This window comes from Delphinapterus leucas, chromosome 4 (assembly GCF_059928025.1).
Source record: "Delphinapterus leucas isolate spDelLeu-1000000601 "Yukka" chromosome 4, BTC_Dleu_Yukka2, whole genome shotgun sequence".
NCBI lineage: Eukaryota > Metazoa > Chordata > Mammalia > Artiodactyla > Monodontidae > Delphinapterus > Delphinapterus leucas.
In genome coordinates, this window is record NC_143132.1 from 101,949,349 (window position 1) to 101,972,679 (window position 23,331).

Consider the following 23,331-nt stretch of genomic DNA (forward strand, 5'->3'; position numbering starts at 1 on the left):
AAAGTAATATATATGTAGAATAAATATTTAGGATCAAATTAGAAAGTAATTTACTTTTAAAATCTTTGAGTCTTATCTTTTTAATGTTCCTTACTAATTGCTTTTTAAAGCAGTTTGTAAATTTGTCTTTATAGACATGTTTTTTTGTGGGGAGCCGAGCCACATGGCTTGTGGAATATTAGTTCCCTGACCAGGAATTGAATCCCTGCCCTCGGCAGTGAGAGTGCAGAGTCCTAACAACTGGACCACCAGGGAATTCCCTAGAGGTGTGTTGTTAATGTAACATAACTTAGCTTTAGGTAAATGAGAAAAATAATTGATCAGGAAGCTAAAATAACATATGACTTTGACCACAATTCAATTTGGTACAGTATATATCATGTACATCCCTGTAATTATAATCTTTCCAAATATTTTGTAACCCACAGTTATTTATTTTAGAGGTGCAAACATATTTTTCCAGGTGTGAGTAATGACCTATGACTATTCCTGAGCTCTTTTTCAATTTATAGCTTCCATGCCAGAAAAAAAGTGTGGAATGAAAAATAATCTCATTATTTTTATGCAATTACAATAGATTGGGCTTTTCTACATCCTTTTCTATTATGTTTTTCATCAAATATCTATTTTTCTTTGCTGAATATTTATATGTATTGCTTGAAAAACTGGCCAGGTTGATTCTTCCATTCATATACAGAATTTATGAAGAATATATTATTTTAAAGAACTATCATCCATCAGTGCAGAAAGAAATTAAGCCAATAACCTAAAAAATTGAACATATATTTTACAATAAAAGAAAGCTGACCTTTTGTCAGTATAAGAAAAATTAAAAATAGTTATTCAAAAGTTGTAATGAGGCATGGCTTGTTAAGTATTTTGGTTCCTGGTTCTAGGTGTTACTGATATAATAAAAAAATTTTAAATAAAGGTGCTCAATATAAGATTACATTATTATAGTATTATATATGGATATGATGGAACTTAAATAACTAAATTGCTATTAGCATGGTTATATTCAACATGAAAACTATCTTTCATCCTTACTTTTCTTAAAGACTCTTCACCTTTCCACTTCCAAAATCAATATCTGAAAATATACTTACAAATAGAATAGTTTAACTCATTGATCTTTACAACAAATAAACCTTTTCCCCATATTTTGAGGAGGGTCATAGTCAGTGTCAAGATAGAAAATTTGGGGCTTCCCTGGTGGCGCAGTGGTTGAGAGTCTGCCTGCCGATGCAGGGGACACAGGTTCGTGCCCCGGTCCAGGAGGATCCCACATGCTGCGGAGCGGCTGGGCCCGTGAGCCATGGCCACTGGGCCTGCGCGTCCGGAACCTGTGCTCCGCAACAGGAGAGGTCACAACAGTGAGAGGCCCGCGTACCGGAAAAAAAAAAAAAAGGAAAATTGGAAATAGTTCATTAAAAATTCCTTATTCCAAATGGTGATTGCCTTTTCCTGTAATCAGGAAAGAGTAAAATTTCCCCAGATTTTACATGTCTCAACACCATGAACAATAATATGCTTTTTAGATTTCCCCTTTGAATTTCAATATTCTTCAATGTGTTGGCATTATATAGATTTCATGAAAAAGTGATTTGCTATTTCTAAGGATATCTTTTCAGATAATAGAATTAAGGTAAAGTTAGAGAAGTAGCATTCCCTTAACTAGAAAGGGCTTGGGATTTCTCAGTTCAATAACTGATACTACAATCAGATATCAGTTATGGAAAAGTCGATGCTGGATTGTGTGTGTATGTGTGTGGTATGTGTGTAAAACCCACTTTATTCTAACAGCCTTTATGAAAGTACCCCAGACCATTTAACCTTACATTTCCCTTCTCTACACTTGCAAGAGTTAAAATTTCTCACAGTGACACTTCTGAAAAATCTGCAGTCCTCAACATCTGAATCAGTGTGCACACTTTGACTGTCAAAACTCAGGGCAGAATGTATTAAGTTAGTACTGATCTTCACCTGCTACAGAAAGCATACTTATATTCTGTTAATGTTATTGACAAGTTTCTGTAGGAATATTATGGACAGTATCCCTTGAGAAGTGGCTGCTTACATTTATGAAACTTAAATTTATGTGGCTTCACTTACTAAAGTATTTAATTAAATTCTTATACCATTAAAATTGGTTCAGTAATGAAGCAGTGGTAAAAACCCCTGTGGTAAGCTCCTTGTGCCTGATCCATGTCTATCTCTCTTTGTAGTTTAAAATAAATTATTTACCTATATAATGTACATTTAATAAAGTCAAAGATAGGCAAGGGGATTATTAAATTAAATCTTAAAATGTCCTCTAAATTGTAATGATTATGCATATGAGACAGCTCTAAAATATAATAATTTTTCTTGTAGTGAGAACATATAATATTAAACTTACCATCTTAACTACTTTTTAAAATTAATTTTTATTGGAGTATAATTGATTTACAATGTTGTGTTTCTGCTGTACAGCAAAGTGAATCAGCTAAACATATACATATATCCACTCTTTTTAGATTCTTTTCCCATATAGGTCATAACAGAGTATTGAGTAGAGTTCCCTGTGCTATATAGTAGGTTCTTATTAGTTATCTATTTTATATATAGTAGCATGTATATGTCAATCCCAATCTCCCAATTTATTCCTCCCCCCATCCACCCTGGTAATGTAAGTTTTTTTTCTACATCTTTGACTCTTTCTGTTTTGTAAATAAGTTCATTTGTACCCTTTTTTTAGATTCCACATATAAGCGATACATATATTTGTCTTTCCCTGACTTACTTCATTCTGTATGATAATCTCTAGGTCCATCCATACACTGCAAATGGCATTATTTTGTTCTTTTTTATGGCTGAGTAATATTCCATTGTATATATGTACCACATCTTCTTTATCCATTCATCCCTCAATGGACATTTAGGTTGCTTCCATGTCCTGGTTATTGTAAATAATGCTGCAGTGAGCATCTTTTTGTGTGTGTTTGTGTGTGTGTGTGTGTGTGTGTGTGTGTGTGTGTGTGGTACATGGGCCTCTCACTGCTGTGGCCTCTCCCATTGAGAAGCACAGGCTCCGGGCATGCAGGCTCAGCAGCCATGGCTCACGGGCCCAGCTGCTCCATGGCATGTGGGATCTTCCCGGACCGGGGCATGAACCCATGTCCACTGCATCGGCAGGTGGACTCTCAACCACTGCGCCACCAGGGAAGCCCTGCAGTGAACATCTTAACTACTTTTAATTGTACAGTTTAGTAGTGTTAAGTATCTTCACATTGTTGTGCAATGGATTTCCAGAACTTTTTCATCTTGCTACACTGAAACCCACTAAATCCTCTTTCCCCCTCTCCCTAGCCCTTGGTGACCACATTTCAACTTTCTAGTTATCTGCTTTTGACTACATTAGATACATATTGTAAGTGTTATCATACAGTATTTGTCCTTTTGTGTCTGACTCACCTTTTTTAGCATAATGTTCTCAAGATTCATCCAAGTTGTAGCATGTGACAGGATTTTTCTTTCTTAAGGCTGTGTAATATTCCATTGTATGTATATACCATTTTTTAAAATCCATTCATCTGTCAATAGAAATTTGGGTTGCTTCCACATTTTGGTTATTGTGAAAAATGCTTGGATGAATATGGGTGTGCAAATACCTCTTTGATATCTTGCTTTGTGGTTTTTTTGGCATATATCCAGAGGGGGGATTGTGGGATCAAATGGCAATTCTATTTTTAATTTTCTGAGGAACTCCTAAACTGTTTTTCATAATAGTTGTACCATTTTATATCCACAACAGTGTATAAGTGTTCCAAATTCTCCACATTCTTACCAAACTTGTTATTTTCTGCGCTTTTGTTAGTAGCCATCCTGATGAGTGTGAGGGGATATTTCCTTGTGGTTCTGATTTGCATTTCCCTAATGATTAGTGATGTTGAACATCTTTCATATACTTAATAGCCATTTGTAATCTTATCTGGAGAGAGATCTACTTAAGTCCTTTGCCTATTTTTAACTGTTTTTTTTTTTTTTATTGTTGAGCTATAGAAGTTCCTTATATATCCTGGGTATCATTATACCATTATCAAATATATGATTTGCAATTATTTTTCCCATTTCATAGGTTACCTTTTCACTCTGTTAAGTGTTTTATTTGTCTCACAGAAGTTTTCAAGTTTTGTGTAGTCCCATTGGCCTATTTTTAATTTTGTTGCCTATGTTTTTGGTGTCATATCCAAAAACTCATTGCCAAATCCAGCATCACGGAAGTTTTCCCCTATGTTTTCTTCTAGAAGTATAACAGTTTTATGTCTTACGTTTAGGTTTTTAGACCATTTTGAGTTAATTTTTGGATATTGTTTAAGGTAAGGGTCAAACTTCATTATTTTGCATGTGGACATAGTATTTTCTTTAAAAGTAGTTGATTTGATTTATCAAACTTAAGTCTCTGAAAAGGACATTGTAAAAGGGTAGATAGAGATTTAGATCTGGTTAAACAGATAGTATCGTTCACTTTTTTCCCCATTTATTTATAAAGGAGGGTATTCAAAAACAAAAGACTTAGCTATGTCCATAAGAATTGAACTCTTCTGTGTAAAGATACAGATTTCCAGCTTCTCTTGCTTGACACTTTAGAGATCTGGCCCTTTCAGCATGCCAGCAACTTTCCTGGAGCCAGATAGCTATTGTATTTTTGGATGAGGAACCAGTAGGTCACTTTGCACTATTCCCCATCACTCTCTGTTGTCATAGCAGCACTTAAGTCTAGTAGCAGGGGCTTTCAGCATCATCTTTCCACTTTTATTCTTCTCATAGTAGAGTTAAGAAAAAAGCAAACCACTGCTTGTACCCTTATCTATTTCACAGGTGGGAAAAGTAAAAATTGATGCAGAAGGCTTCATCTTTCAAGAAAAGATAAGGGGTGCTTTTTCCCCCCATAAGTGAAGGATATTTTTCAACTTGGCATATTTCAAACATTCATATTACCTGCCCACTCGCTACAGGCATTTGATTTTTCAAACCCTGCTTTAAGCAGTAACTCATGGTAACAGCTAAAATTGTGTCATAAATATTCTCAAAAGTTCATCATTATATATCTTGCTCCTGAGGGAAGCAGAAATGATAAAATATTTTATTAGTGTAGATAGGAACACTTCTTCCTGCTGTTCAGGGCATGCTATTTTTTAAAATTTTGGCTGAAATTGAATAAAAGCCCCCTGTCATATGAATTCCAAGTATGATACCTGGTAACATATTCTTCAAAATATTCAAAATTGACATTTGAATAAAAGTTTTGCTCAGTTTCCATTGTGACTCTGGTAATGTATTAAATTGTTTACCATTAGTAATTAAGAATAGATTTAAGCTGCCTATAGATTTCTAGTCTATTTTAATAAGATTTATTACTTTTCACTCACACACCCATGCAATGATAGGCTAGGTAATAATGAAGGATATATATATATATATATATATATAACAGGTTTCAATAAAACAAGAGTTAAATTCTGACAGGTAAATATTTAAAATTAAAAACAAATCCTTTTAGGCCATCTAGATTTCTTGGTGGAAATGTAACATGCTAGGAGAATTCTGTTTACCATTTAAATTTGAAGTACTGCATCCATTATGGTGACAAAAGTGGTTTTAGCAGCTATCACTACATTTCTTTAAAATTTCAAAGTACTTTGGGTTCTTCCAAGATGAATGTCCTTTCTTCCTTGCCTCTCATTTCTTAAATTATTTTCTGAAGATAGCAAAGTTTGGCCAGTTTAACTGACTCCAACTCTAGGCATTATGTCATTGCTTCCTTTACTTACAAATGGACCACAAATATTCTTTTCCTCCTAAAAAATTGTCCCTCCTCTGCTTCCCTTGCATTAACAGGGTCCATCAGGAGCAAATCTCCACCCCTCTGGGCAGCACCCTAAGGTGTCCTCCTTTTAGTCTCTTTCTTCTCTCTCTCCTTCCCCTCACACAAATTAACTCTTCAGTCCACAAAAGTATAACTTCTGCTAACACTATCACATTAATTCAATGTTCTTAATAGAGAGCTGTAGGCTGTGGCAGCCCTCACATGGAAAAGTTGCCCTGCCCACACCAGATTTGGAGAACGGCCAGGGCATTGCAGCCTCTGAAGAGAGTTTCCATCAAGGACTAGTTTTCTTTTTTAAGTTATATAATTATCAGCTTTATTTATAACTTATTTGTAAGTTAAATGGTATAAAAGGCATAATAAAATTACAAATTTTTACCACTTAAAAAATGCTGTAGTACAACCTAATCCCATAAAAATTTTTAGAAAATCAAAGAGAAAATGCATACATGTAGCATCATCATCAGATAACTATCAAAGTATTTGTCAAAGTGATTCCATATTTATTGAAGAGTTTTCTGAATTATTGTGATTTCCCAGGTCATTCAGAACCAGAAAAACGATTCTCTGCTTCATGTTCAGAGTACTGAAATGGTTTATCACTCTGCTAATTTAAATAAATGTCATTTGGTTTTAATGATCATTGTAAACCTATTTAACATGTGAGCATATATATCTATGGGATACTTGATAAAATTAATTTCCTAAAACTGCAGATCTTAGGAAGATAATCTTATTTGTCACAAAATCATAGACACCTGGAAAAACTGAAATAGTACTCATTTCTTTATTTGTTCCTTTAACAAATATTTCTTTGCTCAGTACTCTGTCAGGCGTTCTTTTAGGCACTGAATTACGGAGTGAAGAAAAGAAAAAGTCTAATTGCCTGGTCCTATGGCATATGCATTGTAGTGAGAGAAGGCATATAAAACAATCTGATCAATTAATTAACAAGAAAAAATTCTAGTCTAAGGGTTCTCTCAACCTTGAGCGTACACTGTAATCACTTGGAGAGTTTGAAAATTTACCAATGTTTGTGTCCCTCTCCTAGAGATTCTGGGGTGAGTCCTGTGTACATGAATTTTTAAAAGGCCCCATATGACTCAGATGTGCAAGCAGAATTGAGAAACATTTGCCTAGAGACTTATGTTAATCAGAGAATTGAGGTAAGGAAATGTGACAGAATTTTTCAGTGTCTGTAATTCCAAAACCCACTAGATGTCCCAAACAGCACCTTAAAATGTATTCAAGGCTTTCCAGGATTGAAAGTGTCTAAACTTTATTAGAGCAGGAATGCAATTTAATAGAAATGCAGAGGGTGTCTGAAGGAAAATTAAAGAGCCTAAAAGCGGCTTACAAATGATAAAAGAAATTTCTGAAGATCCTGAGAATGAAATTGAGAATTGAAAATACCCATGTCTCAAAGACAAACATGAACTCAATTGATTGAAGTCAGGGATTGGAAATGAGTATCAGAAATTTAGTGAAGGCTGAATAAGGTAGAAGAGGAGATTAAAATGCTATGGATACTCTCTCACCTCGTCCCAGCCCAGGGGTGGGATAGGGAGGGTGGGAGGGAGACACAAGAGGGAGGGGATATGGGGATATGTGTATTCCTATGGCTGATTCACTTTGTTATACAGCAGAAGGTAACACACCATTGTAGAGCAATTATACTCCGATAAAGATGTTGAAAAAAAAAAGCATCAGAAAAAATGGTGTGGATAGATTGAAAAGACCTTGGGTGATCAAAATATTGGGATTAAATTTTTGTATCTATCATCTGTCTGTTGTCAATGCAGATATTTCATATATCTACTATCTTATTGGTAGATTTTTTTAGTTCACTTTACTTCTTGGCACTGTTCCTGATGTTCTTAAGCTACATATTTTAAACTCAAATATGCAACTCAACTGAATTGGATATCCTAGTGTTAACGTGCAAGAAGGACTAAACTTTCCCCTAGGCTGTATCTTGGACAGAAGTTCGATTTTTATTAACGATGTGGCATAATAAATTATGTTTCTGCCTCTTTTAATTCCCTTTCTCATTCATTGAAATTTAAGATCCAAGTCAGTGACATGAATATTGTCTCAAAGTCATTATCAGCCAAAGGAGAGCAGTATGGTATATAACCGTTATGTGCATGGGTTCTAGTACAAGGTACGTAATTCAAAAATGTGTACTAAATTTGCCATTTATGGGCTGTGTGACCTCTGACATGCTAAGTAATTAATCTTTCTGTGTAGATTCCAAGTTAATAACAGTAGAAATAAAGCAGTAAAACAAATTCTGTATTTTAAAAAGTCATTCACAGTAAATTCTACCAGGATTATGTTTTATATATTTTTTGTGTGTGAAAGTATTTGATTTAGGAAATCCCCACCCAAATCCAATGGATAATAAAAATATTGAGGATGAAACTTAAATTATAAAATACAGAGTTAAAATATGATATCATGTCTTTGGTTTATTACAACTTACAATATCTCAGTTGCTTATTTTCATAATTTAAATGGTAAAATATTAACTGTCCAATGTAAAACCAGTTATTTAAGATTTCAGTGACTAAACAAAGGCTCCACAATTACTTCTACAAAAGTCTATTTGCTAAAATGGTCAATATGTTAAAACAGGTGGATATGATAAGCAATCAACTAAATTGTGTGGCAAGTGGCCACCACAATATAGTTTCAGTGAATTTGCAGACATATTACTGATTGTGTGTGCAGGATCACATGAATAATATTTAATCATTGGTGGATTTCCTTTACTCTAGATTATAAGAACCAACAGTAGTTAATTGTAAATGTAACTATAAATAAATAAACTCATTCTGTAAAAATAGAACTTATACATTTCCCCCAAAGCCTTTCTTTAAAAATAATTACATATTAAAGTAAATAAATAGTTTCCTATAGATACCACATAGTCCTGGTGTTAACTTCCAGGTGCCACTTAGCATATGAAATAAATATGTCAATCTTAGCACTATTCAGATCCTCACTTAGCTTTCAATGCCTCCGAATAATTCCAACTGAAACAAATCAATTTTGCTAATATTACAGAGTTTTTTTCATTTTAAGTAGAAAACCCTTTAGCTTTCTTCCCAGGACAGTTCTGTCTTCCTTCACTCTTCACTCTCAATATGTCTGGGAGGGCATTTCTGAACTCTCTGTAGTGGTTTAGTGCAGTGGTTTAGTTGATCCATTCTTTGTCATAGTAAATGCAGGGCTAGGATTTTATCCCAAGTGCCCTGACACTAAATCCATCGCTACTCTGACGTACCAAAAGACTTACTTACGTTTTTGTATTAATGAAAATAATAAGCTGATTTAATTTCCCACTTAAAAAATCTATCAAATAGAAATGGGAAGTCACTAAGTACTACCTTGACCAGAAATATTGTCCAGCACTGGTTTCCTTACTTCTCTCAATTGCACCAGGTTTTAATAAGTGAGTGTCTAATTCTTAAAAAGATTACATGGTAGCAGCCTTGGAATGGGGCCTTTGGTGCAAATATGTACTTGAGTTACAACAAAGCAATTCTGTTCTGGCTCTGAATTTTTGTTTTATAGTCCTAGGTAAGGTTAGGTTTAAACTTGAAATCTAGTTTCATTTCAAAACTACCATGCAAGTTACAGATTGTTTTAGAGCTGTCTTTTTTTAATCCAATGGCTAATTTCTTCAAGACCCCAAATATATAAAAATTACTTAATCACAATGTGATAATAGCTTTTCCCTCTGAGAACAGATATAATAATATGTAGCTCATTACAAGTCCTCAGAGTTTCTATCCTCCCAGCAGGACAGCATTCTGCAAAATTTATAAATATGCTAAGCCTTCCCAAATATTTGTCATTGGTTAATAAATTATGCTGGGTAATATCATATCTAATAAAATATTTATTTCAAACATCAGGAGGCATGGTTTCAGCTAGGACTTTAGTTAAATGTCTATGGGTCAGTAGCTTGATATATTCTCTTTAATCAAAAAGAAGAATGAATTGAGTCACACACAGTAAGACACAGGTTGAAAACCTGCAGTGAAAGTATCTTAATTTGTTCTGCCCTCATGCTATTAACCTAATTACCATATAATTTAAAGTTAATAATAAATACAGGCTTAAATGAGATCAGACTAAAGTGTGGGCAATTATGCCAAGAACTTTAACAGAAGACACAATGAGTTTTATCAATTAATTTCAATTCTATTTGACTTCCCCTGAAACTCTCAAATTGAAATGGATTAAATCTAAATTAAAGAGAATAGAATTTTTGATAGAGTCACAATAAGGCAATAATATAAATTACCCCCTGCCTTTTTACCATGTTATAGTCCTTTGGGAGAGAAATTTTTAGCAGTTTGAGTTGTAGGTCATGCAATATCATAGCATTGTATTAGCAGAGAAGTGATAAGATTTATTCCCTGAACAATAAAGTTTTAGGTCCTTATTTACACATCAGCAGAATACTTGTCTTGTTTTCTATATATCTGACTTTAACTGAAAGCTTTGTTCAATTTCACAAAAAAATGACACTTGTTGTTTAAGAACATGCATGAACATACCCAGTATTTTTAGTCTGAGAACAACTCTGTTAGAAGTAGAATTGCAGAATGTGCTTTATTTATGGACATCAGCAAATAAAGATAGTGTGGTCTCGATTGCATTTATTTCTTACAAAATTATGCTGTTTCATGACTATTTCAATCTGAAAATATATGGAATGCTTAAGAATCACATGAAAAAAGCATGCTGACACATTTTTAAGTGAAAAAATTGGAATTAATATAACAATTTGAAAAAATACATATAACTAATTGAGATCCAGAAAAGGGAATTTAAATCTTTGGGGAAAGTACCTTGAGGAGAAGTGTAGTTTTTCAGTGCATAATTATAACTGCTTAATTTGTAGAGCTATTATTAACATGATTCCCCTTCTGTAGACATCAGATCTACAACAAACACATTTTGAGTTACATACAGTATGTATTTTCAAGTCATTTTCACAGCACATACTACTAGCAAACAAATCCATGAAGAGTATAGAAAACTCCGAATGAGCAACCACTATATGTAGCACATAAAAATAAACCTAATATAAAAAGAGAAGGTCAAACAAATCAAGAATATTTGAAAAACAAAGGGTTGTCGCATATTTTATAATTCAGTATAATTACAATCTTAATATAATTTTTAACATTTTAAAAGTTGTAAATCTGCAATTGTAAATGAACCTGTCTTATTTGTTTATGGTTAGTTAATTGATGGAATATAAGGGTTTCTTTCTCTGAATTATATAAAAATGATTGCTCTTCGATGGCAACTCTATTAGTTTTCTATTGCCATGTAACAAATACAGTAACCACAAACATAGTGTATTGAAAACGACACTCATGGGAATGCCCTGGTGGTCCAGCAATTACGGCTCTATGCTCTCATGGCCAAAGGCCGGGGTTCCAGCCCTGGTCTGGGAACTAAGATCCCACAAGCCGCAAGACGTGGCTAAAACAGCAACAACAACAACAAAAAAAACCACAACACATTTATTATCTCACGGTTTCAGCAGGTCAAAAGTCCAGGCATCTGTAGCTCAGGAGGGTGAAATCAAGGTGTTACTGGTCTGTGTTCTCATCTGGAACTTGAGGCTGTCTTCCAACCATGCTCAGGTTGTTGGCAGAATTCACTTGCTCTTAATTGAAGTCCCTGTCTTCTTGCTTGTTGTGGGGCAGAAGTCACTCTCATTTCCCACAGGCTGCCCTCAGGTCCCGGCCCTCTCAAAATATGACAGTTTATGTCTTCAAAGCCAGCAGGAGAATATTTCTCACACTCTAATCTCATTCTTCAAAAAGACCCAGGTCCTTTTAAGGGCTCACCTAATTGGGTCTTATCTACCCACAATAATTTTCCTTTCAACAAATTCAAATTAATTTGGGACCTTCACTACATCTGCAAATCCTTTCACTTTTGTCAGCTAACATAACTTAATCATGGAAGTGGAATCTATTCTTTTCCCCATCTTGCCCACACAGGAGGAGAGAGTATTACATGGAGTGAATGCATCAGGAGGAAAGAGTCTTAGGGGCCATCTCAGAGTTCTCTTACTACATAGTGATATTTTTGAAAAATGGAGAAACTGCCTTATTTTCTGTTTTGCATATCAGGTGTTAAAAGATTTCAAGAACAGGATTTAAGAATTATTGATTTTTTCTATATCTAGCTATGTAGAGGTGGTAGGTAACCAAGTTGTCTAGGATAACTAAAAAGAGTAAAAGTCAGACCTAGGACTGCCCCCATATCTCTGACACCCATCAGTGCTTTTACCAGTATTTCATCCTTCTTCTTACTACATGAACAAATAGTGAATTTTATTGTGTACATATTCTGCTTCTATTGAGGTAGTCATTATTTCCCCTTTATATTGTTGGTGTAACTGGTTTCATTGATAGATTTTCAATTGTTTTACCCACCTTGCATTCTTTTTTCTGGCATCTTTGAAGATTTTCTCTTTACCTTTGGTTTTCAATAATTTTGTTCTGATTTTTCTTCATGGATTTCTTTTTATTCATCCCACTTGATGATTGTTGAGTTCTTAGAATCTATCAATTAATTTCTTTCATCAATTTTGGAGAATTCCCAGCCATTATCTCTTTAAATATGACTTCTGTCACATCCTTTCACTCTTCTTCTTCCTTGAAAATTAAATGTATTTAAGACTTTTTCAGTGTATTCTCTACATGTCCTACCTTTCTTCTCTATGTTTTAGTAATTTGCCACTGTATTTCCATGAATTTTCCCCTCACCTACTTTATGTTCACTAATTCCTTTCAACATGTCATATCTGCTATTAAATATATCCAGTGAGTGTGTGTCTATGTTGGATTTGCATACAGTAAAATATACACATCTTTAGTGTGAAGACTGATGAGATTTGTCAAATTTATACATCTTTACAAAATTCACACATAAAATGTTTCCATCCTAGAAAATTTTCACATGGTCCCTTCGAGTTGACCCCCACTCCCATAGTCATTCAGTTTTGATTTATATTCTCATACATTAGTTTTCCTTGTTTTTGAATATTATATAAAATGAAGCATATAGTAAACATTCTTGTGCCTTATTTTTTTTTGTTCAAAATAGCTTTTGTGATTCATCCTTGCTCTTGCATCATTAGTTTATTCTTTTTATCACTAAATAGTATTCCTTTGTATGAATATACCACAACTTACTTATCCATTCTCCTGATCATACTGTATATATAGGTCTTCATCTCCCTTGAGTAAAGTATGCATTGTGAAATTGCTAAGCTAGAGGGTAAGTGAATGATTAATGTTGTAAGAATCCACTTTTACCAAGTGGTTATAATATTTTACCTTCCCTCCAATAACATATGAGAATTCTAGTTTCTCCACATCCTCACCAACATTTGGTATTGTCAGTCATTTCTCGTCATTCAAGTGAGTGTGAAGTGTGATACATCATCATGATGTTATCATTACTTCTCTGATCAATAATGATGGTGAGCACTTTTTCATGTCCTTATTGGCCATTCATATATCTACTTTAGTGAAGGACTTATTCAAATAGTTTGCCTATTTTTTCAATTGGGTTGTCTTCTTAATATAAAAATTCTTTATATATCCTAAATATAAGTTCTTTCTTAGACATAAGCATTGCATTTTTTTTCTCTAGGTTTGTGACTTGCCTTTTTATTTCTGTAAAAGTGTCTTGACAAAAGTTTACAATTTTGACAGAAGTTTACAATTAAGTCTAATTTGTTTTTGTGGAAAATGTTTTTAGGTTCTGTCTAAAAAATATTCTGTCTAAAAATGTTTTACAGAAATAAAAATGTTTGTCTTTCCAAAAGTTTCAAAGGTATTTTAAAATTTCATCAAGAATTTTTAGATTTAATTTAGAGTTTCACATACAGCACTATAATGTTTCTCAAATTAAACATTAAAATCTATGGGTTTTTTAATATTTATATTGACTCCTCAAATTCATGATAATGGTGTATATCTCTATTTGTTTTATTTAGTTAATTACCCATGTTTTATAGAGATCTAAATCATATAGTGTTTTATTTCTTACAGAGTTTTGATGTGTTTGATGCCATTTTAAACAGTAGCTTTAGTTTCCAGTTGTTCTCAGCTAACTATTGAAATGCACCTGATTGGTGAAGTTGATCTTGAATCCTGCAAACTTGCTAACTTCACTTAATAATTTGTGTAGTTTTCTTTTTCTCGGATTCCATAAGATAGTCTATGTTAACAATCAAGTCATTTCTGAATAAAGAGAGTTGTCCTTCTTTGTTTCTAATATTCATGTCTGTTTTTCTTTTGTTTACTGTCTGGCACAAATTAGGGCCTTCAACCCAACATTGAATAGATGTGGGTAGTAAGGGCAGACACTCTTGATTTGGTGCCGCCAGGTTTAGGGAGATGTTTTCAACATTGAGTGTATTGTTAAAAGTATGAGTTCTGAAGTCACAAAAGTATTTTCCAAGCAAAAGTAATATATTTATTCATGCAATAAATCAGTCATTCATTTAATATACAAGGTAGATACAGAAACAGAAAATGCTTTTGTCCTCTTGGAGCTTACACATTGTATAAATGCAAGAAATGAGAGCACAGATAATAAAGAAGTAAATAAATAAACTATGTAATCAGGATTACTAGTGTGAGCAGCAATTTAGTACATTTAAAAATTACATTATGACTTTTTTTGAATGGTATTTCCTGTCCACCCTAATACTGCTCTTGTCATAGGCTCTATCTGGATAAGTCTTTTCTATCTCTGTGTCTGATTTGTATATTTAGTGAATGAATGACTGAGTGAATGAGTGAGTGAATGAGTAACTGAATAACTTGTTTTACTTGAAAAATAATTTTGCTACTTGAGAAATATACATTTTTCAAGAAGTAGTCAAAATATTTTCTATTTCTTTGGAAATCTTTATCTGTGGAGTCTTTACTAGCCACTCACCCTTAACAGAGTATTTAGTTTGTACCATCTATCACATTTTATTACAGTTTATACATGTCTATTTACTCATGATTCTGATTTCTTTGAAGTTTGAAACCAGACAGTGCTTGAGAGATAGTGGCTGTTCCATAAATGCATGTTTAAGGAATGAATTGATTAAAAATTATGAGGCATTTTTGATCCACTGAGCAAAATATTCAAGAAATTCTATATTTTATTGTACTTATATACCAGCAATTTAGTACTTGTCAGCTTTGCTATATTATGTCAGGATCTCATTTCATGGTAAAAATGCAACTTTATAGTGTGTGTGTCAAGGAACATTATTTTCTATTTGATAAGGACACTGCTTGCATTTAGAGACAATAACTTTTCTTTCTATTAATGCCATCATTCCCTCAAGAGCCTAAGACACTGACATATATCACAAAACAGTAGGTCATAGAGAAAAAGCACTTTAAAATTTTCTGTGTGAATATAAAGGTTAAATTGATTGATATCTACAAGTGACAACTTGCTGTTGAAATTAGAAGGATGGGTTCAGAAGTCAGTAGTTAAGCTGAAATTGTGTCTACACTCAGCCTCTGTGCAGCAGCACACTGTTCATAAAGCTGTTGTGGAGGAGATCATGGTTGTATAACCAAATACCCAAAGTATCCAAATATTAAGGTTCTATTAAAAATAAAGATCTGGGTTCAAAAAAAGAAGAAGAAACCCTCCTGATTTTGTTCAGGGCACAAGAAAGGACATCAGAGTATCATGTTCATCTATGGTTTCTGTACATTTAAAAATAAGCAAAAGTCAAATTCAATATAGAAGTAATATAGTTTTAGTTTCTTTAAAGCAAGCTGTGTCAATACTTTATAAAAAATTTGTCATTTCTACTTTTAATCTAATATTTTCTCACATATCCAGAATAAATGTTTGGATTAAATTTCTAAATTAATAGTCTCATTTCATATTTTCTTTTATATCTAAAATAACTATCCAGCATAAATGGAAATTTGGAGATTCAGGATTTAGTCACACCTTAATCCCTAAATTTTCATTTGTTCTGCCACCTGACATTAACGACTAGAATATTTACCCCTTAATTGCATGTCTGTGCTCTCTTTGAGATACTATTACTGAGCAGAAATTTTTTTATAATAAACTTTTTATTTAGTAAAAGCTTTTTATTAAAAAATATTTGTAATCACAAACCTAAGAATTCAAGAGTAGAAAGAAGAGGCAATAAACAGACACTGTTAATTGAAATAGAATTAGTCACCTTTTACTAAAAGTTAAAGGTCTGGAAAAAAGAACTCTATACTGGTGATTCATTTAAGCATAAACAAGAATAATTTCGGGTTCACAGTTAAAGAGATGACTGAAAATATGGTCATTACTGAAATAGTCATTCTGGATTGTTGAAAAAAGGGACAACCACAAAATGTCTTAAGCAACTCTTGGGTTGAATCATAGGAAATTACTAATATTTGATTTTTTAAATCTAATAGCACAGTAATTTTATATGGTTCAAACTAATATTATCTGCCAGTAACTTTGATAGTTATTTTGTGTTAGTAACTGATTTATAACAAGCTATACCAATCTCTGAATACTAATGAAATCACATTAACTTTTTTCATTGCATTTAAATATTTCTCAGGGACAAAACTTCTCAATCCCCAATCCCCAAATGACTCCTCAAATGGAGAGTTTCTCTGCCAAGTGTTGGAGAGAAAGTGGATTCTTATACATTGCTGGTGGGAATGTAAATCAGTTGAGTCTCTTAAGAAAAATATTTGGCATAATTATATAAAATCAAGCATTTATGTGATAACATGTCCTGAATCCCAGAAATTTCATCCCCCAATATATGCTCAAAGGAAACAACTGCTCAGGTATTAAAGAGGACATAATATAAAAAGGTTTATAATAGCCAAATATTTGAATGAACATGAATGTGCACTGGTAGAATGGATTAATAAATTGTAGCATATTTAAAATGAAATATTTTATAGGAGAAAGGATGAATATAGCTACATGCAACAAACCTAATGAAATAGCAATATACATTTGAATGAAAAAGCCTCCCTAATATTACATAGAATATGATATACTTTTAATAAATTTAGAAGTTTTATTAAAAATTAAATAGGGGAGAGATAAGTTGGAGATTGGGATCGACATATACACACTACTATATATAAAATAGATAACTAATAAGAACCTACTGTATAGCACAGGGAACTCTATTCAATACTCTGTAATGACCTATATGGGAATAGAATCTAAAAAAGAGTGGATATATGTATATGTATAACTGGTTCAGTTTGCTGTACAGAAGAAATTAACACAGCATTGTAAATCAACTATACTCCAATAAAAATTAATTAAAAAAAAAGAAAGTTAAACAAAAAAGTTAATCTAAGAAAGATAAAGTTGCATATAAAAAAGCAGGGGACTGTTGCACACAAGATTCAGGATAATGGTTAATTTGGAATGGGTTTATCAGAGGGTATATATTGGTAGATATAAAATGTTGCCAACTGTCCAGTCTTGTTTTCAGTTGTCTCATGGATGCTTATTATATTACTATAGAAAAGTAAATACATAAATAAAAGAAGACTTCCTGTGGACAAATTATGAGAGTGTCATAAAGCAAACACAACAATTAATCCACTTCAATGAATATGTGGTTCAAAATAAGAAAATAAATGAATAATAAAATTAAACCTCTGGGAGTTAGGTAATATTATTCCTATTAAAAAAAAAACAAGATACAGCCAAGTTTATGAAGATATTATTAGTTAGATGTATCTGTCATAAAAACTACTTTACAAAAGGAGCACCTGATGGTATTTTTGATGGGTAACATGAGGTCCTGCCCTGCCATAATGTATCTAATCTATCATCCACATAGGGTGCCAGAAATGTGTATCATTAGAGAGAATTTCTGAATTTATGAATTCTGGATTTGTTTTTAGAAATTTCACTGACCTAGGTGAACCAGTTGCATGTAGAGGACAGTGTGGGCATACTATCTCAACTCCATCCAAGATGGCCTTGCTATGCTCTGCTTTCAACCTAGTATGCTTTTCCCAGAGGTTCTCCTAGACCTTTCCTTGATGAATTCTGGTCTGTTCCACATCCTCCTTAAAAAGGCCTAACTGACCTCCCTAAACAAAAAGCAACCCACCCAACTCCACCTTTTCACCATCAGTCCCATTGCTCTATTTTTCAGTTCCCTGTTTTCCTTGACTAAATTTCTTCAACTTCATACTTTATCACTTACTTATGTAAATGTTCAATTGTTTAATAGTTTTTCACTTTTAATCTTATTACTCACTATTTAAAATGTAAATACCTTAACATTACATTACTTATTTATCTTTGGAGGTAGTACCATTTAGGTTGGTTGTACTCTGAAAGTTGATAACAGAAGACAGTTTTTTAAAGTGACATTTTATGACATTATTTTTGATATATTTACATTTGATCATGGGAACATAAAAATGTGGCTCTAAATCTTTGGTTCTCTGATGGAATATTTATGCAGTAAAGAATTCCAACCAGTGAAACTTAATACTGTAAACTTGTATATTTAACAGCAAAGTCTTCATCATTGTTTCCCTTGACAAGCATACCTGCCTAGTGATTTGCAGATTTCAAGAAAGTACCTTTGTTTTGTGTTGCCTTGCCTACAAACCAGATAATAAAATTGCTATTTGCTGAAGCACCAAGAAAAGTAGATAGCCCTACAAATAGCTTTTGTGTTATTTATATGAGTATCAGTTTGGGACATATATTGAACTAAGAGTGTCACCATTTATCAGGGAAATTAAGATACTTGAAAGATCATTCTCTGGCTTTGCCCTTTTCTCAAAAGCTTTCTCACTACATTCAATGCACTGCAGGAGCTCATTCAAACATTTTATACTGACTTGAATTTAGCTTTGGTGTGTTACTTCATTAGGAGCAATAATGAGGCTTGAATAATGACACTTGCTAGTGGAATAAAAGTATTACAGAACAACAGCAGGTCCCTCTATCCCTCACTCGTGATAGGGCATTAAACACTGTTTTAAGGTTTTAACAAACAGAGGAATATCATATATGCATTGGGTCAGGTTTCTGCTATGCTGTTTCTATTATTGCTAAGGACAACTTGCTGTTCAAACTGCATTTTATCCAGTCAGATTACCCCATAATATAAATTGCCTAAATTTTAGCAACTTCAATGTTTATTGTCTAGACGATAGGACACAAAATATACAATTCTTAGCCACGTTGAATACGACTGTGGCTTATGTATTTGAGTTCTAGTTTCTCTTGAATAATACTTGCTTAGGAAATTAAGGAGATTTTATTCACCTTACTGTGTCAAATATACATTATATTTGTGCAATCAGTTAGTTGCCTTTTTAGTTTCCTTTCCAAAAAACATTGATCAGATTTATAGGAGGACTTTTATTTTTACAAAGAATCAAAACATATTTAAAAGCAGAATCTTTGAGCTGGAAATAAATTTAAGTGATTTAGCTCAATTCCTTTTTTATAGAGTAGGAACTTACATTGGTTATTTCAAAATGGAATTGTTCTGAAATATCAATTTTAGGTGGCTAGAAAATGTATTTTCTTTTTAGTCAAACACATTCATGATCAAAGAAAATGGAGATATATTACACATTCTGAAGTTTAACACCCCGCTAAGATCTTCACTGGAATATTTTAATTACAGTAAATGTTGTGATCATTACATCCCAACCCTTTCAACGTTTATTTCTCTTTCTGACACACTTGAATAAATGCCAAGTAAATAGCATCTTTAACAGAAAGAAATATGGAAATACTTGATGAATTTCAGATCATATGTGGAATATTGAAATCATTTAACTGCAGTTCACACTGTTTGTAATCAAATAATAAAGTACATCAGCAACTTCATTGGATTCAGTAAGTTTGAATGGATGTTCTCTGCAGGGTTGTTAAGCTGTAATATTAACAATGGGCTGGTGCTACTCCAGTCCTTTTGCTCCTTCAGAGAGAGGACCTCCCAAATGAAAAATAGTGGAGAGGGCCTGCCAGGATTTGCATAGAATTATAGTACATTATATTTCTGGCTTTTGTCTCTATGTTTTATTTTTCAAAAATGTAAATCTTCACTCAGCTTTATCAAATATCTTTCAACATGAATTACTCTAAAACATCTTGATCCCTTGAAGACCTCTGAAAAGCCAAAGTATGTAACAATTAAATCATATTTTCAGGTCTATGTGTGATGCTAACAGAAAAGTTCCAAATATATGCTTTACTTTCAAAGGAATGTATATACGCCAATTTCAAGACTCTAGCAGTTAATAAAATATAACAATTGGCATTAATTGAACATATAAATAAAAAATACATATGCACATATGCACATACATATAATATGTGCACTGTGTGTATGTACATTGGCTAACTATAAATGCAACCAAAGGGACGGGGTACATCTACTTACTAGCAATGGGAATAAATCTCAACTCAATTTTGAGGTGCTGGGAAATATTTAGTGAAGGAATGAATAAAATTATGAAAGAAAGAGAAAAACTGTGAAACATTGCCACAAAAGTGTGTACAAAAAGTCCAAAACCACAGGAGATAGCAGTCAAAAGAGCAGGGGTTTCATTCAAACAGTCCTAGTTTTGACTTCTAATTTAGCCACTTAGCTGTCATATTTTTGACAAGTTCCCAAAAGTTTTGAACCTTGTTATCTATCTTAGCTCATGCTGCTATAACAAAATACCATAGACTGGGTAGCATAAACAAAAAATTAATTTCACGTAGTTCTGGAAGCTGAGAAATCTAAGATCAAGGTGCTGGCTCATTTGGGGTCCATGAGCGCTCACTCTCTGGTTTGCAGATGGCTTCTTTCTAGCTATGTACTCACATGACCCTCCCTCTGTGTACATGCAGAGGGAGAGAGAGAGAAAGAGACCTCTCTTTCTCTTCTTATAAGGGCACCAATACCAACATGAGGAGCCCACCCTACCTAATCTAACCTTAATTACCTCCCAAAGGACCCCATTTGTAATACCTTGTGGGTTAGCACTTCAGCAACAAATATTGTCTGTAACAGTATCCTTTTCTGAAAATGGCATAAAATAGACCTTGCTTAAATTTGTGGGAGTCAGAACACAGTAAACTTGGTGCTGCAGCTCTGGTACTGCTACTGCAGTTTGTGACCCTACAGTGAGGGAGTCAACAGCTGATCAACATAAAATGGCTCCTAGTACTTGAGTTTTATGGCCAAGAACACTCAAATTCCAACAGAATGTGCTAGAAGACATATAAGGAACTGGCAAAAGGGGAGCTGACAAATGGTTTTGAACTGTTAGCTCATCGTCTATGTAAAAGGTAGAAAATTGAGGATGCAGCTAAAGAGATAAGCAGAATTACACTGGCAAGAGTTGTTGGAGTGCTGTGACATTTCTCTTCCTCACCTTAAACCAAATAAGAAGATTTTCATGAGAACCACTAGCCAAACTTCCTGTATATCCCCACGTCTTGCCGGCCACAGAAGTGAGTCTGAAACACATCTGAAAAGTATAATGATAAAAGAACTTTATTATTTGCTTGAAGTGGCAGGATAGACAGTAGGACAAAGGTACACATTTCCCTTGAGTCAGATGTGGGCCACAGAGGATTTGTCAGGTACTGAAAGGAACTTTCCTAACTGAAGTAGGGTTGAGATGACTATACTTGTGTCCTGTTAGGTCCAAACCTGAGTGAGGGTGGGGTGTGGCATAAAAGGTCAGCTGGAGGGGACCTCAATAACAAGAAAGCAGGAATTGGAACTTGCCAGTGTAGGAGGGAGGATTCTCTGAAAACACACAGAGGAAATCATTTCAAGAAGGAAGTAAGCATAGAATAACTGCCAAGTTCAAAGAGGGACAGTAGTAGATTGAAATAGAATTAAGCTACCCTCCTCAACCCCGAATCACCTCTCATCTGATTGAACCCTTGCAGGGGGCTGTGGGACCAGAAAATGAAGTTAAGTGGTGAGGGAAGACTTGGCAAAGGAGGGAAAAAGTTGGGATTTTCTTCTCACTAAGTGCAGACTTGCAGACCTATAGCAGCATTCAGTTGGAGGAGGAGAGAAACTTTAATATAACTGAGGCTCAGAGTTCTGATTATTTTATTAACTCATCATTTCACTTCATGAAATCGAACTATTTTGAGGCTTGGAAATACCTAAGGACCTACCCATGAATTTATCCCAGAAGCACACAGAACCAAGCTAATGAGTAAATATGAAGAGACTGGGAAAAGACAAAGTTGCTCTATGACTTGCATATGGCGATCAATATGTTTAATAAAATAGTTATATTACTACATATAGTGATTAATATTAATAATTTTATATTAAATAGTTTATGCTAGTATTTTTATAATTTCAGAAAATACTATATACCTAACACAAATTTTCCCATCTTGTAAAATTAAAGTGAACTTTTTAAGGTTTTGGCGTATAAGGACATTGTGAAAATTATGTATAGTATACATATATATGTAGTAATTTGAGCCTATTGCCGCCATTCCCAAAAGTTAGGTACTGTTGTCTCTGGGCATATCTTCACAAAATTTAAAGATGACACTACTCAAGGATCCAAAAAAAATACAGATTTCATTAACTATCTTATATTCTATTGGATTTTAAGATACTCATAAGTGGATATGCAAGTCTTTGAATTTCAGTTCTCTTTGCATTTATGATGCTGTTCAAGAACAAACCCCTCACAGAGATATCAATTATTAAAGAAGTGTCTTAAGTAGAACAGGTAATCAGTAAGGCAGGAAACAAAGCAACCCCAAGGATATGTTCTTCCAGCCTCCTGTCTGAAGTCCAAGGAATTTGTCCGGTTTGCACAGCAGCTGTTGACAGTATCACTAAGAACAAAGCGATAAAGATACCAGAATTCTTTAAGTGCATATGATTGCCTTTTTTGAGTATATGTGGGAAGAGTATTTATTTTCTTTAGTGTTAAAAATATGAAGAAAAAAATGAACATCAATTTAGGTTCCTACTTCTCTGAGAAGTAGGAAGAGTAAAAATGTTGAGCTTCATAATGGGATCAAATTTAAGTTACCAACTTAAAATAGACTGTTATAGATATGTTGTTATATGTAAGCCTCATAGTAACTACAGAACAAAAAAACTATAGTAAATATAAAATATGTGACAAGCAAAGAATATAAGTGTACCACTAAAGAAAGTCATCAAACCATAAAGGAAGAGGACAAGAGCATAAAAAAGGAACAAAGAGGAGCTACCAAAACAGCTAGAAACAAATTAACAAAATGGCAATAAGAACGTGCCTATCAATAATTACTTTGAATGTAAATGGACTAAATTCTCCAATCAAAAGACAGAGTGGCTGAATGGATTAAACAAAAAGAAAGAAAGAAAAAAACAGACCCATCTATATGCGGCCAACAGG